Source organism: Chelonia mydas, chromosome 1 (assembly GCF_015237465.2).
Source record: "Chelonia mydas isolate rCheMyd1 chromosome 1, rCheMyd1.pri.v2, whole genome shotgun sequence".
In the NCBI taxonomy this organism is placed as follows: Eukaryota; Metazoa; Chordata; order Testudines; family Cheloniidae; genus Chelonia; species Chelonia mydas.
In genome coordinates, this window is record NC_057849.1 from 136,309,896 (window position 1) to 136,323,310 (window position 13,415).

At 45.5% G+C, this 13,415-nt stretch overlaps 1 protein-coding gene across 3 annotated transcripts in view; it reads left to right on the plus strand.

Moving 5' to 3' along the window:
- Positions 1 to 1,335: 1,335 nt before the first annotated feature.
- RAI2 (retinoic acid induced 2) overlaps positions 1,336 to 13,415 on the plus strand; it is a 68,631-nt gene continuing 56,551 nt past the window's right edge. The window contains exon 1 of one of the 3 annotated variants that reach the window (XM_037901127.2): positions 1,336 to 1,582. The gene's annotated coding sequence lies outside the window, so the exon portion shown is untranslated. Of the gene's footprint in view, positions 1,583 to 1,889; positions 1,912 to 2,095; positions 2,117 to 13,415 lie in introns of those variants that run through there. The other 2 variants (XM_043537921.1, XM_043537922.1) reach the window with 2 other exon arrangements.

Consider the following 13,415-nt stretch of genomic DNA (forward strand, 5'->3'; position numbering starts at 1 on the left):
TTAGTATTTCTAAATCCATAATCTATTTGATCTGAGTCCAATCAAAGATTTTGAAACGACATCATAAACTACAACTCCAAATTTGGAGTAGCTAGTTAATATCACCATAAACCCAGATGGAAATACAATCATTTATATAATGTGCATTTAAAGGCATATTATGTAATATTAGACATGGATTTAGTTTAATGCTCAGAACCATCCAATAAGCTGCTAGTGCCACTAACAGCAATTTAAAGTATCTGAAAACACTTTAAAAATTGGGTTACACGATAACAGCTGGGCTGGAGGGAGTTCTGGGGATGGGGAATGAGGGTATAGGAGTTGCAGGGGAAAATGGGGGTGCAAAATAAAAACCACAGCGAGCGACCAAGGTAAAAAAATGTAGGGAGAGGGCACACTGTAGAAGCAGGGGAGCCTGGTCAAATATGGGACAGAGGAAAAACAGAGGGATCACAAAGTGGAGGGGTATAGGCCAAAACACTCCTGTTAGAAAGGGAGAGGTCCTATGGCCTCCCCCTTCTCTAGCTGTTTATGAGGTTGTCAGGATTGTATTGTAAACCTTAGGGTTAAAAATCCTGTGACCCTTTCCAAGGTGCATAGTGCGTTTATTTGGTTGCTGACTATGGGCCACCTCTTACAACAGGGTCCGTGGGGGCAGCAGACCCCAGCTGAAGCCACTGGCGCACCCGCGAGGAAGCCGTGGCCCCCTCCAGGCAGATCCAGTTGCAGAGGGGGGCCCAGCACCTCCAGAGCGAGCTCTGAAGAGACGCGGAGTGGGGGTGCGGGGCAAGGGGTGGCGAACCCCGCGATCGGTAACGCCCCAGCTCCCCCTTTCGCATGGGCTCCTGGCCCCCGCCATCCCCCCCACTCCCCAGATTCCCCCACGCTCCCGTCTTTCCCAAGCACCCCGGTTTCCCCCACACCCGCTGATTATCGCCACCCTCTCCACCCTCCCCCCGCCTTTCCCTTCACGCCCCGATCCGCCCGCCTGCTCCCCCTTCTCCACCTGCTCCCATCACCCTCCGCCTCCCGCCCCGGCCTTTCCCCCGGCACACGGGGCCGCCCCGGGGCCCCTCTCAGCTGGAAGCCGGGGGCAGAGGCAGCCCCGCGCCCCAGCCGCGAGCGGAGAAGGCGCCGGGGGCCTCGCTGCGGCTCAGGCGCACCCTCCTCCCCGCGTCAGGCATGCGCCGTGGCGGGCAAGCGAGCGATTTTGGGAGGGGAGGGAGACGTGACACTCCCCGGCATGTGCACCCGGGGGGGGGCGGGGACACTCCTCCACCCGCTGCCCCCCCCCCCCAGCCTCGCGTGGGGCGGGGCGGGGGGAGCGAGAGACGCGGCTCCCCAGCCAGCCGCGAGCACAGGGCGGGCGGGCAGCGCCGCGGCACGTAGAGTGGCTCGGCCACGCCAGTCGGGCGGCGGCGGCTGACAGCGACGCAGGACCCCCCCCCGGCCCCCTCCAGCCCGGCCAGAGCAGGCGCAGCCCGCTCCGCCCCCCCCGGTCCAGCGGCGGCGTGACACCGACCGCGCTCCATGGAGCCCAGCTAGGGGCGCCCGCCCGCAGCCGCCGGGAGAGCCGGAGGTGAGCCGCTCTGCGCCGCGGGGAGAGCGGGGGGTGCGCAGGGACCCTGCCCGGCCGGGGTGGGGGTATGTGTGTGGGGGGGTGTTGCTGAAGGGTGACCCCCGCCCCCTCCCCCGGATATATCAGGCTACCAGCGGGAGGGGGCGAGTCCGCACGGGCATCCGTGGGAAGGTGACATGAGGGGTGGGAGGCGGGGTGCAGCCGGCTGACAGGTCGCTGCAGCCGCCCGGGGAGGAGGAGGAAGCCGGCGGCTTGCAAAGCCCGCGGCGGGGCTGGACCGGCTGCCCCCGGCACGGGCAGCCGCCGGCACCGAGAGGCTGCTGTGCAGGGTTTGCCACAGACAAGGGGAAAACGGGGCGGGGGGATCGGAAGGCAAAGTGGGGTTTTTTGGGTGGTCGGGGGACGGGGGGGGGGGGTGATTGGCGCAGCCGGGCGGTGCGAAGGGAACGGGGTTGGTGCTGGAGGAAGGAGGCTGTTTGCGCTGCTGTTGGCGCTGATTTGCATCCAGCGGAACAATGCTAAAATTGCCTTTTGGTAGGTGATGGGAGGGATTGTTTGTTGGGGGGCATCCGTCTCCTCTTAGATTTGTGGCTGGGAGAATGAACTGGGTTGTTCTTTTTATTTATTTATTTATTTGAAAAGCGATGTCTGCTCCCTGCGGCTCCAAGGAGCAGGGCTTGCTGTGAACTTGTATTTTCAAGGATTTTGCAAAATACCTCCCCGCACCCTAACTACGTGCGCGCTATAGCAGTCAGAATTGGCTCTGCGGTATGCACTTCGGGAGCCTTATAATAAACATTCTGAGATTCTGGGAAAGAGTCAAAACGTGGAAGATATGAAGACCCCAGGTATAAAGCAAACACACAGAGAATTGTGGTATTATTTCTCTTGCCTTAGCTACATTTGTAGCCACAACTCTTTTCAGTAATATTGGCTAACACAAGCAAATCCTGCATCTGATGTGGCTTTTCTAGCTGAAAGAGTTGATTTCATATACGTTTGCTGTAAACCATGACTGTTGTGTCACATCGCACTGAATGAGGTCTGAATGTTTAGTGAAATGAAATCTCATCACAGTTGCTTTTTAGGGTTAGAAATGTTGCCAAACAGCTGCTGCTTTGTGTTTCAATTGTCGAGGTCCCAGGAGTGGATTTTGGACACAGTAAGAGAGAGACGGTGTGTAAACATTGAAGGAAGGGGAAGAGCATATACATGTACATAGTGCCTCTTTACAAAACTTTTAAAAATAATTATTGGGGTTCTGGAGTGGGGAGCTTTGCATATGTGTGAGAGAGACATAATTTAGATGAAGTGGTCCGATTTTTACAATAAACAAACACTTCCCAGTTATCAGTGGTTCAAATACTTGCATCAGTGAAGTAAATGAAAGCCAGAGAGAAATTTAAAAAAATATTGTGTCTATTTAAAGGTTGGCAGTAATGTGTTATGTAGATATTTTTCACAGTCAGTAGTGAAACACTTGGAAGATTTATGGGTCAAAAGTTGCATCACTTCCTTTCTCATTGTTCAGATTCATAGAGAAGGTTGCCAAGAAGATAAATTGTCACCTGTGTTCTTTGTTATCTACAGGAGATAGAGTTAATTGTTTCTTCTGGACTAGGTAATTATGGGCTATGTGCCAGTAGTGTCACAGTAGTGAGGTTTGGATGCACATCATCTTGGCTTTTTAAGAATATGTAAATATTTTACTAAAGAAGTTTTTACATGAACCAAATGGTATTGTGCAGAGTCTGAGTGTTCAGTGATGGAGATAAATAGATAACATCTTTTCTTAAAAGGCTGGTTTTGCTTGGGGTTTGTTTTTTTTTTTGCAGTTGTTTACATTAGTTTTCTCAGGTTAGTCTCAGTATGAATAAATTTTTTTAGAAGAAAATCTTCCTTAAAATACAAGAAAAATGCGGTGAGGTAAATTGTAATCTGTAATTTTAATTCTAATGTATTAGTTTGAGAGGAAAGAGCATTTGGTTGCTGAAGTATTCCTGGATTTTTCTGTATTAACCCTTATTTGTTTAGGTCACATTTTCTCTTTTTCATTGTTACCTCTTTAATGTAGCTTATTCTCTAGGGAAATGATTTAAAATAAATTTCAAAATAACAATATATTTTTCCCTTTGGCAACTGGCAAGAACATGTTTAATTACTAAAATAATATAGAACGCCGGAGTATTCCCAGCATTACAATTATATATAGCAGTGGTTCTCAAACTTATTTGATCGGGCCCCGCTTTTTTGTGTCTTTAATCATTTATGGCCCCAACTCCAACAGTATATATACTGCCACCCAGCTCTGAAGGCAGAGCGGAGAGCAGTGGCTGCTGGCTGGGTGCCCAGCTCTGAAGGCAGAGCGGAGAGCAGTGGCACTGAAGTAAGAGAGGCAGTGTGAAAAGTGATATTTGTCACAGCACTTTTCACAGGAGACTTCGCACCCCATTGCCACCCTTACTTCTGCGCTGGTGCTGCTGCCACCACCCTGGGGGCTGGTAGTTGGAGCCCCACCACCTCCAGGTGAGGGACTGGAGGAGCGGAGGGAGGAGAGCTGGAGCCTGGGCTGCCTCCCAGTGAGGGATTGAGGGCAGTGCGGGGGAGGAGGCGAGCCCAGGTAACGGGGCTCTGGCTGTCAACTCTGTGGCGGCGGGGCTCCAGCTGTCCCTTTATCCTCACCTCACAGGCATGTGTGGCCCTTCTGCATGAGCTCCAGCCACCTGGGGTTGACAGAGCTCTTCAACCAACCAACCAACAAACAAAAAGCACACAGCTCGTGTCTCCCTTGCCACTTTCCCACGCCTCCCTGGGAGGCCTGTCCCAACCGCTGATATATAGGAAGTAAAATCAGAACGCTTCCTTTTTCTTTTCATTTGATATATGAATTTGGGGAGTTCTCCTCCTCCTGGAAAGAGAGACATCAGTGGCAGTGACTGAAACTAGACACTATGGGCTGAATAGATACCTGGGGATCGGGTCCAATAAGATCGCAAATACGATGCACATTTTCCCACAGACCGCTCTCAGTGCAGTTCGTTAATTACTTCTAGCACTCTTGATATTTTGTCCTTAGAATCTCTGATCAATTTCGTGGTGGTTTTTTATGGTAAGAGCAAAGCTCCATGTGGGGTCTCATTGAATGAGCCAAACCTTGCCTCCCCCAATGTAATCTGCTCTTTTTATTTTATTTTATTTTAAATCTCCTTTCTTTGAAGCATGAGAAATGGCCACAACAGGAGATGGGGTGGCACCAGGCATTCACTCTCCGGTGCTTGGCTGGCTGGTTCTTGCTGACGTGCTCCAGGTCTAAGAAATCATCATATATGGGGTCAGGAAGGAATCTCCCCGCCCCCAGTCACGTTATCAGTGACTTTGGGGTTTGTTTGTTTTTTGCCTTCCTCTGTAGCTTGGGGTGCAGGTCACTTGCCAGGATTATCTGGGCATATCTCACTTAATCATTTCCCTTCTATTGAGAGGGTGTCAGGCACTGGTACACTTCAGTCCCTCCCGTTCTCGGGCTGTGGCACGTAATAATGTAGTCTCCTCTGGGCTGTAGTACTTTGGTCTAATTTTGGTTGTTGGATTTAGTGTGTGGGTGCTGGGTGGGGTTGATGGCCTGTGATACGCTGGAGGTCAGACTAGATGATCTAGTGGTCTCTTCTGGCCTTGAACTCTGACTCTAAACCCATTTTTACCTTGCAATGTGGCTGAAGCCAAATTTGAACATGAGGTAAATGCTAGAAAATTAAGCTAGAGCGACATTTAGCTTCCATTTATGTATATAAAATTCTGAAACAGCGCCAGTAAAAAGATCTGTCTGAGTCTGACTGCATCAAGAACCTCCAGAACTATGATTTTTCCAGGACACTCAGACTCTGCACAATACCATTTGGGTCATGTAAAACTTCTTTAGCAAAATATTTACATATTCTTCAAAAGCCAAGATGATGTGCATCCAAACCTCACTACTGTGACACTGGTGGCACATAGCCCATAATTACCTAGTCCAGAAGAAACAATTAACTCTATCTCCTGTAGATAACAAAGAACACAGGTGACAATTAAACTGCCTTCTAACGAGAACACGATAAGTATTATAACTTGCATGGATTGCATTAAAAGCAGAGTCTCTAGGGTAAAATCATTGGAGCTGGTTAGATGAAGGCATAGAATCCGTGTTAAGAGGGTGGATCTGAGCAGGTTGCAGCTTCAAGAGGCTAGAATCGTCAGTGAACAGCCATTTGAAACTAATGCTTGATTAGCGCTCAAAGTAATGTGGATTACAGTAGAAAAGGTGTGTCCATATGTAATGAAGAAGATTGACCCTGTGGTCTGGGGCACAGGAGATTTTGGTTCAATTTCTGGCTCTACCACAAAGTTCTTACGTGGCATTGGGCAAGTCACTTAATCAAAATAGATAAAATGGACAAAGGGTGAGGGAATTGTGGCACAGAAAGCTTATCAGGGACTCTCTCTCACTCTGTGTTTATAAAATGCCTAGCACAATAGACCTTGATCTTGTTTGGGGCTTCTAGGCATAACTGTAATGCACATCATAAATAGTAATGTAACAAAAAGGTGGCCAACAAATGGTACCTCGAGAGTTTCCTATGCTGTCATCTATGTAAGTCAACAGAGAATGGAGGTGGAAGCAAGCAGCTCTCTTGGAATAACAACAGGCTTCTTATTTTAGCATGGAAAAGAGCCAGAGATAGGGAGGTTGTTGCTGCCTTGCTGGTCAAAGTAAAACAGAAGTCTTGTTGAAAGAGTAATATTTTCACTTGGGTACCAGAAGAGCAGAAAAGCTAGCTCTGGACTTAAAGACAGAAGGCTAAAGTAGCAGTTTGCTTCCATGAAAATACAAATGATTGTAATTAGGCCCAGACCCTCTTAAGTGACACATGGGTTTATTTATTTCAGATGTTTCCAACTCCCAGGGATGGGGCCAAATATGAGGCGTTTGACGTAGCCTGTAGTTTAACCCCAATTACTTCTACATAAATCACGTGACAATTACAAGCGCTAAGTACACATTCGTCACATAAGTGCTACCTATTAGAAAAAATTACGGTAACTTTAAAAAATGTTATTCTAGTAAAAATCTTTGAAAAAATAAAGGATAAACAACACTACCAGACATTAGCTTGCCTGAGCTGTGGACTGCATTGTGCAGACAATGGAGCCACCTATCTGGCTCCGATAAGAGAATGAAAATGCAGTATCTAGTGTCCTAGTCTTAGTGTCTTTTGGAGAGCATTTAAAAAAAATTAAACGAAGAAAATCAAAATGCTGTAGCTGTACAAACTCTTTGTGCTTACCAGTCTGTATGCTTAGAGAACTGAAATGGTGGTTTTGTAGAGCAGTGAACAAGAGAGCGAGAGAAGCAAAATGGGAGCTGGCAAAAATTCTTGTTACAAAACTGTGATGGATAAATGATTTACAGGGGTGTTTGCTTTCTTATTTTGGGTGAAAGTACTGAGTTGACAATGTGTAGTGATAGCTGTGAATTGTTTTGTTTTGGGATTAGACTGCATTGGGTCACACCTTCCGATCCTACATCTCCAGAATAAAAATGCAGTAGAACGCTTCATAACATCTCTCAGAAAAGCAGCTATAACTTCTGTAGACTGGGTTAAAAAAAAACAAACCTTTTTTTTTCTTTCAGTCCTTATGCCATTCTGCAATTGTTCTAAAAGTGTCTAGGTCACAAAAAGATGGGTGTAACTTTGGCACAAAGTCCTAGGCACCTTCCTTCTTGCTGGTCATTAGCATTTCTTCATTTTCCTTAGCAATTCCTACAGCTTAGATTTTCAAATTGGTCACCTTTTGCAGGACACCAGAAAAGATGCTATATATCAGATGTGTGAAGAAACCATATCATTCACAGTGTAATCTTGCTTAGTAATTTTGGGTTTCCTTCCATCTTCTATATGTGTGTGTGTGTGTGTGTACACATACCTTACTACCCTTACCGATCCCCGCCATACCTTCATTGTCACATAGGCAATGTTTCGTGTATCAGGTCTGCTAAACTGGAGAGTAATTTTGTAGTTTTAGTTGAATGATTTTACAGGACTGCATTATAAGATTACTAAGTGTATGTGTTTAAATAATAGCTCATGGATATGAACAGGGAAGGTGGAGGCATGCTTTAATGTTGTCTTGTGTCTGGCTGGATCTCTTGGGGAGCCTTAGCAACAGTGTCACAAACATCAGTACAGTCTCTCTATCACATATTGTTCTCTGATTTCGTGTTCTATGAATACAAACCTCAAAGGCTGCTTCAGGAACAATTCTTTCAACACAAACTGTGGTTACTAATATGGTACAATTTTTGGAAAATTCTTCTGTCACACATCTGATGGGAGGCTGAATGTCTTCAAGAACTAACCCAAATCTCTCAAGCATTGCCCACCCCTACCACTTTCTTTCTCATTGCCCCTTACAGTCTTCATGGCATAAACTGCCCATCAACTTTGTGAATCTAATCTCATTGACACTTCCACAATGAACCTCAGTTTCTTTAAATTAGTTGCTGAAGCATTTTCGGGGGGGCTGGGCTAGAACTGCAACCACAGTTGGGAATGGTGAGCTAATTGCTGTTTCGGTTGACCAGGTAGGTTTTGATTTTTTTCCCCTGGCACGTGTTGAGTTCTATGGACAAGTTCCAGGACTGGTCATGCCCATAGCTTTTCATTCGAATTCTGATGGGAAACCAGCCTTCTACTGAGGCATGTGACTGTAGGGTGCCCATTGGTTCTTAATTACAACTTGGATTCTTATGTCTTTTAGCCTACTTTTTAGTGTCTTTTGAAAATCTCATCTTGAACTGCTAAGGGAGTTAGGTGGTTAACCCCACCTCTGTTTCAGTGGCTGTTGGGTGCCTAACTCATTTAGGCACCTTTGAAAAATCCCAGCTTTAATCTCTGAATTCACTTATTGTAGGATAGTGGTAAAATCAATCTTGAGTCAAACATCAGAATTTACTTAGGCTTTCAGTGTTTTTTCTGCTTCTTTTGTGACATGATAACAAAGAGGTTAGATGAACACTGTGGCTAACATGAGGGCTGGGAGGACAATGGCTTTTACATGCTATGGTAGACAGAGCATTCTTCTTCATGGCAAATCTGGGTTATTTGCAGGAGTGCACTAAGCAAGTCCTACATTCCTGTGAAAAATAATTAATTAATGGCAAGAAAATAATCAGCTTACTCTAAAAAGCCGCTCCAACTGCATTGCTCCAACTGTTCTTTTTCAGCCTCTGAATCCTTAATGATAGTCATTGCTAATTTCTTGTTATTGTGTATTTCTAACTGCAGAGTCCTTTTTCTCCTGAGTTTTAAAGAGAAGATGATAGTAGTAATTGCAGAGCATAGCTATTTATCACTATTCAGGGGAGGACTCTTCCTCTATAGTTGAACAGACAAGTTGCTGGTCAGTTGGTGCTAGATTCACAAAAGGATTTAGGTGCCTAACTGCCATGATTTTTGGCACCTAACTCCCAAAATCAGGCCTAGTGGTATTTACAAAATCCCTGCTCTGCTGCCGCCGCACACTGTAGGTGCCTAAGCTCCCTTAGTGCCTAAGTTTTTGCAGTAAAAGTTCTCTAAGTGCCTATGTTTCTTCCTGTGTGCATGCACATTGGTGCTCCGCCCCAGGTGTTCAGATGCCTGAGCCCCAGAGCAGTTCACAAACCAGGTGAAGATAGGTGTTCGTCTGCCTGACATGCCTGCAGGGCCTGACCTGGTGAGTGGACTCAGGGCTCGTCTACCAGACTGGGTCCCTGTAGGTGAGCTTACACAAAGTGGGAGGGTGGGGAGTAAAGAGAAGGCCTTCCTTCATGACTTCTAGCCTGGTGCTAAGGGTGTTCACCTGGGAGGTGGGAGACCCCTGGTTCAAGTCCTTCCTCTGCCTGAAAGGGAGAAGGGATTTGAATAGGGAGGGATCTGTTACTGCTCAGCTGAGTGCCCTAACCAGTGGGCTATGAGATATTCTGATGTGGGCTCCCTCACTCTCTTCTGTTGAAGCTCTTCCACTGTGGGTAAATAATTTTAAAAAGTCATTGGAGTAGGGGAGTGGATCCTGGCTCTCCCACCTCTCTGGTTAGTTCTCCAACCACCCGCCTACACAGTCATCCTCATGCTTGCTTTCTCTTTGGCCCAATGATTCTTTCATTATTTATTCGTAGTGGATGAGGGTTCACAGCTGAGTCACTGGCAGAAATAGGCACCTCCCTGCAGCCCAGATTTAGATGCCTAACTCTGTGAGAGGGGTGGGGTGTTGCATACACCCTCTCACTGGCATCTTCCATGGTCTAACTTAGGAGGCTCTCTACCTAGTATGCCAGCTTTTGTGAATTTCAGTCTAAGGCACCTGTCTACCCCAGTTCATTGTACAGGGAGCCTAGGCACCCAACTTAGGCTTTGTGAATTGCAGTGTGTTCCTGTGATTTCCCCCCCCCCCCAGGTGCCTAAAAGTACCTAAGTGTCTTTGTGAAGTTAGCCCTTGGTCCTTTAGCTTAAGCAGCAGTGTCTCATGTTCCTGATCCAGAAGTCCTGGTTCACTGCCTGTGGACAGCCTCTCCAGGATTGTTGTAATACAGGCTACAGAGCTCTGGTGCAATATATTATGTATGTGAAGCACTGCTTCATAAGTAAACAGCCCCATTATGTGTTATCTTAAGTTACTGAGGGATCTAAATGGTGTTAATGTGTAGTCCCATCAAAAAGCACAAAGCAGTTGTCTAATCTAAAGGTGAGAAAGGTGTTTGGATAACTGTAGCTGAGACTATTATGTGGCATCATGGCTCTTTATCCCTCTGTAGTGGTTACGTTGGTATGGGTGACACCTGCCCTGGCTTCCAGTTAGTTTCCAGGTGAATTGAAGGTGTTGGTTTTGTAGTATAAAGCCTTAAATGGTTGGGACTTGGTGCTTTCTCCAGGTGAGATGCCCCCGTACTTCTAATCAGTTGAGGTGCTAAAGCTACCAGCCTCCTGCTTTAAAAGGGACAGGGCATTTCTATTAGGGCTCTTCAGTTCTGAACTTACTGCTCCCTTTGGTATGATTTGTTTCCCTTCGGGGATACAGTAAGGCTTAATTTTTTCCCTCTTGGGCTCTTGTTGAAAGGATAGGTTAAAGGTTATGACGTGGTTACACGTGGGGGCTGTTTTCACATTGGACAACGTATTTTTAGTCAGGCCAGTATGTTGTGGTTTTGAATTCCTATACTCGTTACGTGCAATTTGATTTGTGAAAACTCTCTATTTGAGATAGGCACTTTAAAGGAGTCTAACTATATAGAGAATGATGGAACAGAAGATGTTTGTAGTAAGTTGCTCTAGTTATGCTGGCAGTATCTCTGCTTAAACATTTAACATGGTTTAAAAAAACCCAAAAGTATCTTTCCTTCTGTTAAATTTGACATTTAAAAAAATTAAAAATGGAAAACATGCATTTTAGATAAACACAAATTGTTTATAATTACGATTCAGTGAGATTTGGTGCTTTTATAAATCGTTTAAGTGTATTATTCGTTTTAAAAGGTCAAAGGTAAGCTTTAAAATGGATACTAAATTGAGATGGGTAGGAAAGGAGACATTTCTGTTCCTGTATATAGTTTGAATTTGACTGCAGGCAAAACGAGAGATTTCACTATGGGCCTGATCCAGCAAAATCTTATTCACATGAGTAAGGCTTAGCAAGACAGGGTCCTAGCTAAATCAGTGCACTCCTGTCTTCATATCCAAGAAGTTTAGCCTTTGTTTCTGCAAAGTCTTACTCATGCGAACAGATTGAGGGGTGACAGCAGATAGATAAATATATCTAATATTATTTATTTTCAAGTGCTTTAAGAAGATGTGGCTAATCTGCAATCTAACCTTTTTTTTTCATTTCTCCTGCCCTTTGTTTGTTTGAGATTCTAAATACTTTACGGAAAGAACTGTAGGTTCCTTTGTTTGTACAGATCCTGGTGCATTGTGGGTGCTATCAGTAGTACAATACAAGTAGTAAAATATAAAGTGAGTAAATCCTTTGACTTCACTGCGGCCTGGTCTACACTACAGAGTAAGGAGGGGGGAGCTCCACCTGGAACTGAGAGCCCATGCGTTCAGCTCTCCATACTGCTCCTCTTAAGTCAGTTTAAGCGCTTCTGGTGAGGACTCCACCGACAGAAGGAGGGTAGCATGGACATGGAAAATCTCCGTAATTACTGCGTGTGGCTGTATGTCAGTTTAAGTCAACTTAAGTTTGTAGTTTAGACATGCCCTCTGAGAATAGCTACTGATTACTGGTATGAGCAAGGCTTATAGGGCCAGACTCTAAGAACATAATAATGTAATTTTTAAAATGTCAGTGTTTTATTTTTTGGAGAATTCAGCATCATCTGAGTGAGAACTGAATCTGTGGATTTTCTGTGCCCATGGACTTCTGCTGCACTCTGTTATTGCAGATAGGACCTGACCCTGCAAATGTGCCAAGTGCCCTGGGAGTTCATGATGCTCCCCTCCTTTGAGGACTGGGCACTTGGTGGCAGGTATGGGTCTTGGGCTATATAAACATCTGACTTCACAAGTTACTTATTTTCATTCCCATTGCTTGGCGAAACCTATAAATCAAAAGTTTTTTTTAAAAAAAGTTAAAATCCCACCAAATAAATCTTTCCTTCCTACACAAGGTGCTTCATCAAAGGTATGGCATCCAACATGAGAATGAGTCACCTCACACAGGGAAGGGTAGTTACCTCTGCCCTGTATTTTGTAGGGAAACATGTCCTCACTTCATGAATGCTGCAGATGATGTGTCAAGTTGGGAAGATCCAAAACTGGTTTTAAAACAGTTATTTTTTAAATAGAAAGTAACAATAAATAAATAATACTTTTAAAAGATAAAAGCACATGTTTTTATTCAGTGTTTCAGACTGAGAGCCCAGTCCTCCTGTACAGTATTGTGTTTTTCAGGTAAGGTCCGTGGGGCCAGAGGGAAATGGACAATGTGTGTCCCGTGGACAGCTCAGACTCCCGAACTTGCCCCTGACTCCCCAGTTCCCATGTCACCCCCTCTCCCTGCCCACCTGAAACCTAATTGTGTGAAGTGCCCACTTGAAGGTTCAAGGGGGAAACCTGCAGTGGAGGCAGCTGAATGTAGAGCAGGGGAGACTATGCATAAAAGGGTAGATCTGGGGGGGATGAGTGCCCATAGTGCTTTGGAGAGTATGAGTCAAATTCTGCTCTGTTACCTTTGACCAACTGTTAGTTACTGAAGGGTCACACGTGTATAAAGAGCAGATATGGTCCTGCCCCCACCACCGCCTCATTGATTTTACTACAGTAACTTTCCTCAGGTCAGAACCACCTCCCTTCCAAGTGAGGGGCCAAATACTGGTCCTATTGAAGGCAATGTGAGTTTGAAATGGAAGGCAATGGGATCAAGATTTACCAGCTATGGCTGAGTAGCTGATTATCAGAATAATTGCTTTGTCTTTTACTGATTCTCATCCTTAGCCAACTAATCTTTGCTGACTAAGTGCCTGCTCCAAAACCCATTGAAAGCAATAGAAAGACACCCATTACATTCAATGTGCTCTGGGTCCACCTGTGTGCAAGTTTTGACAATTGCCCTTAAGTTAAAATCTGAAGTAATTTCTTAACAAGAGGGAGATGCATGTCTCAAACCTGAGCCAGCAGGCAAAGGTCTAAAAGATGGATGGAAGTCTACCACACTGACCACTCATGTCTCATCAACTAAGCCCCATAGCCAGCTTATTCTTTATTGTTGCTGGAAAAGAGAGGCTGGACAGGCTTGGTACTAGAGTGAAAAAGACTATCACATT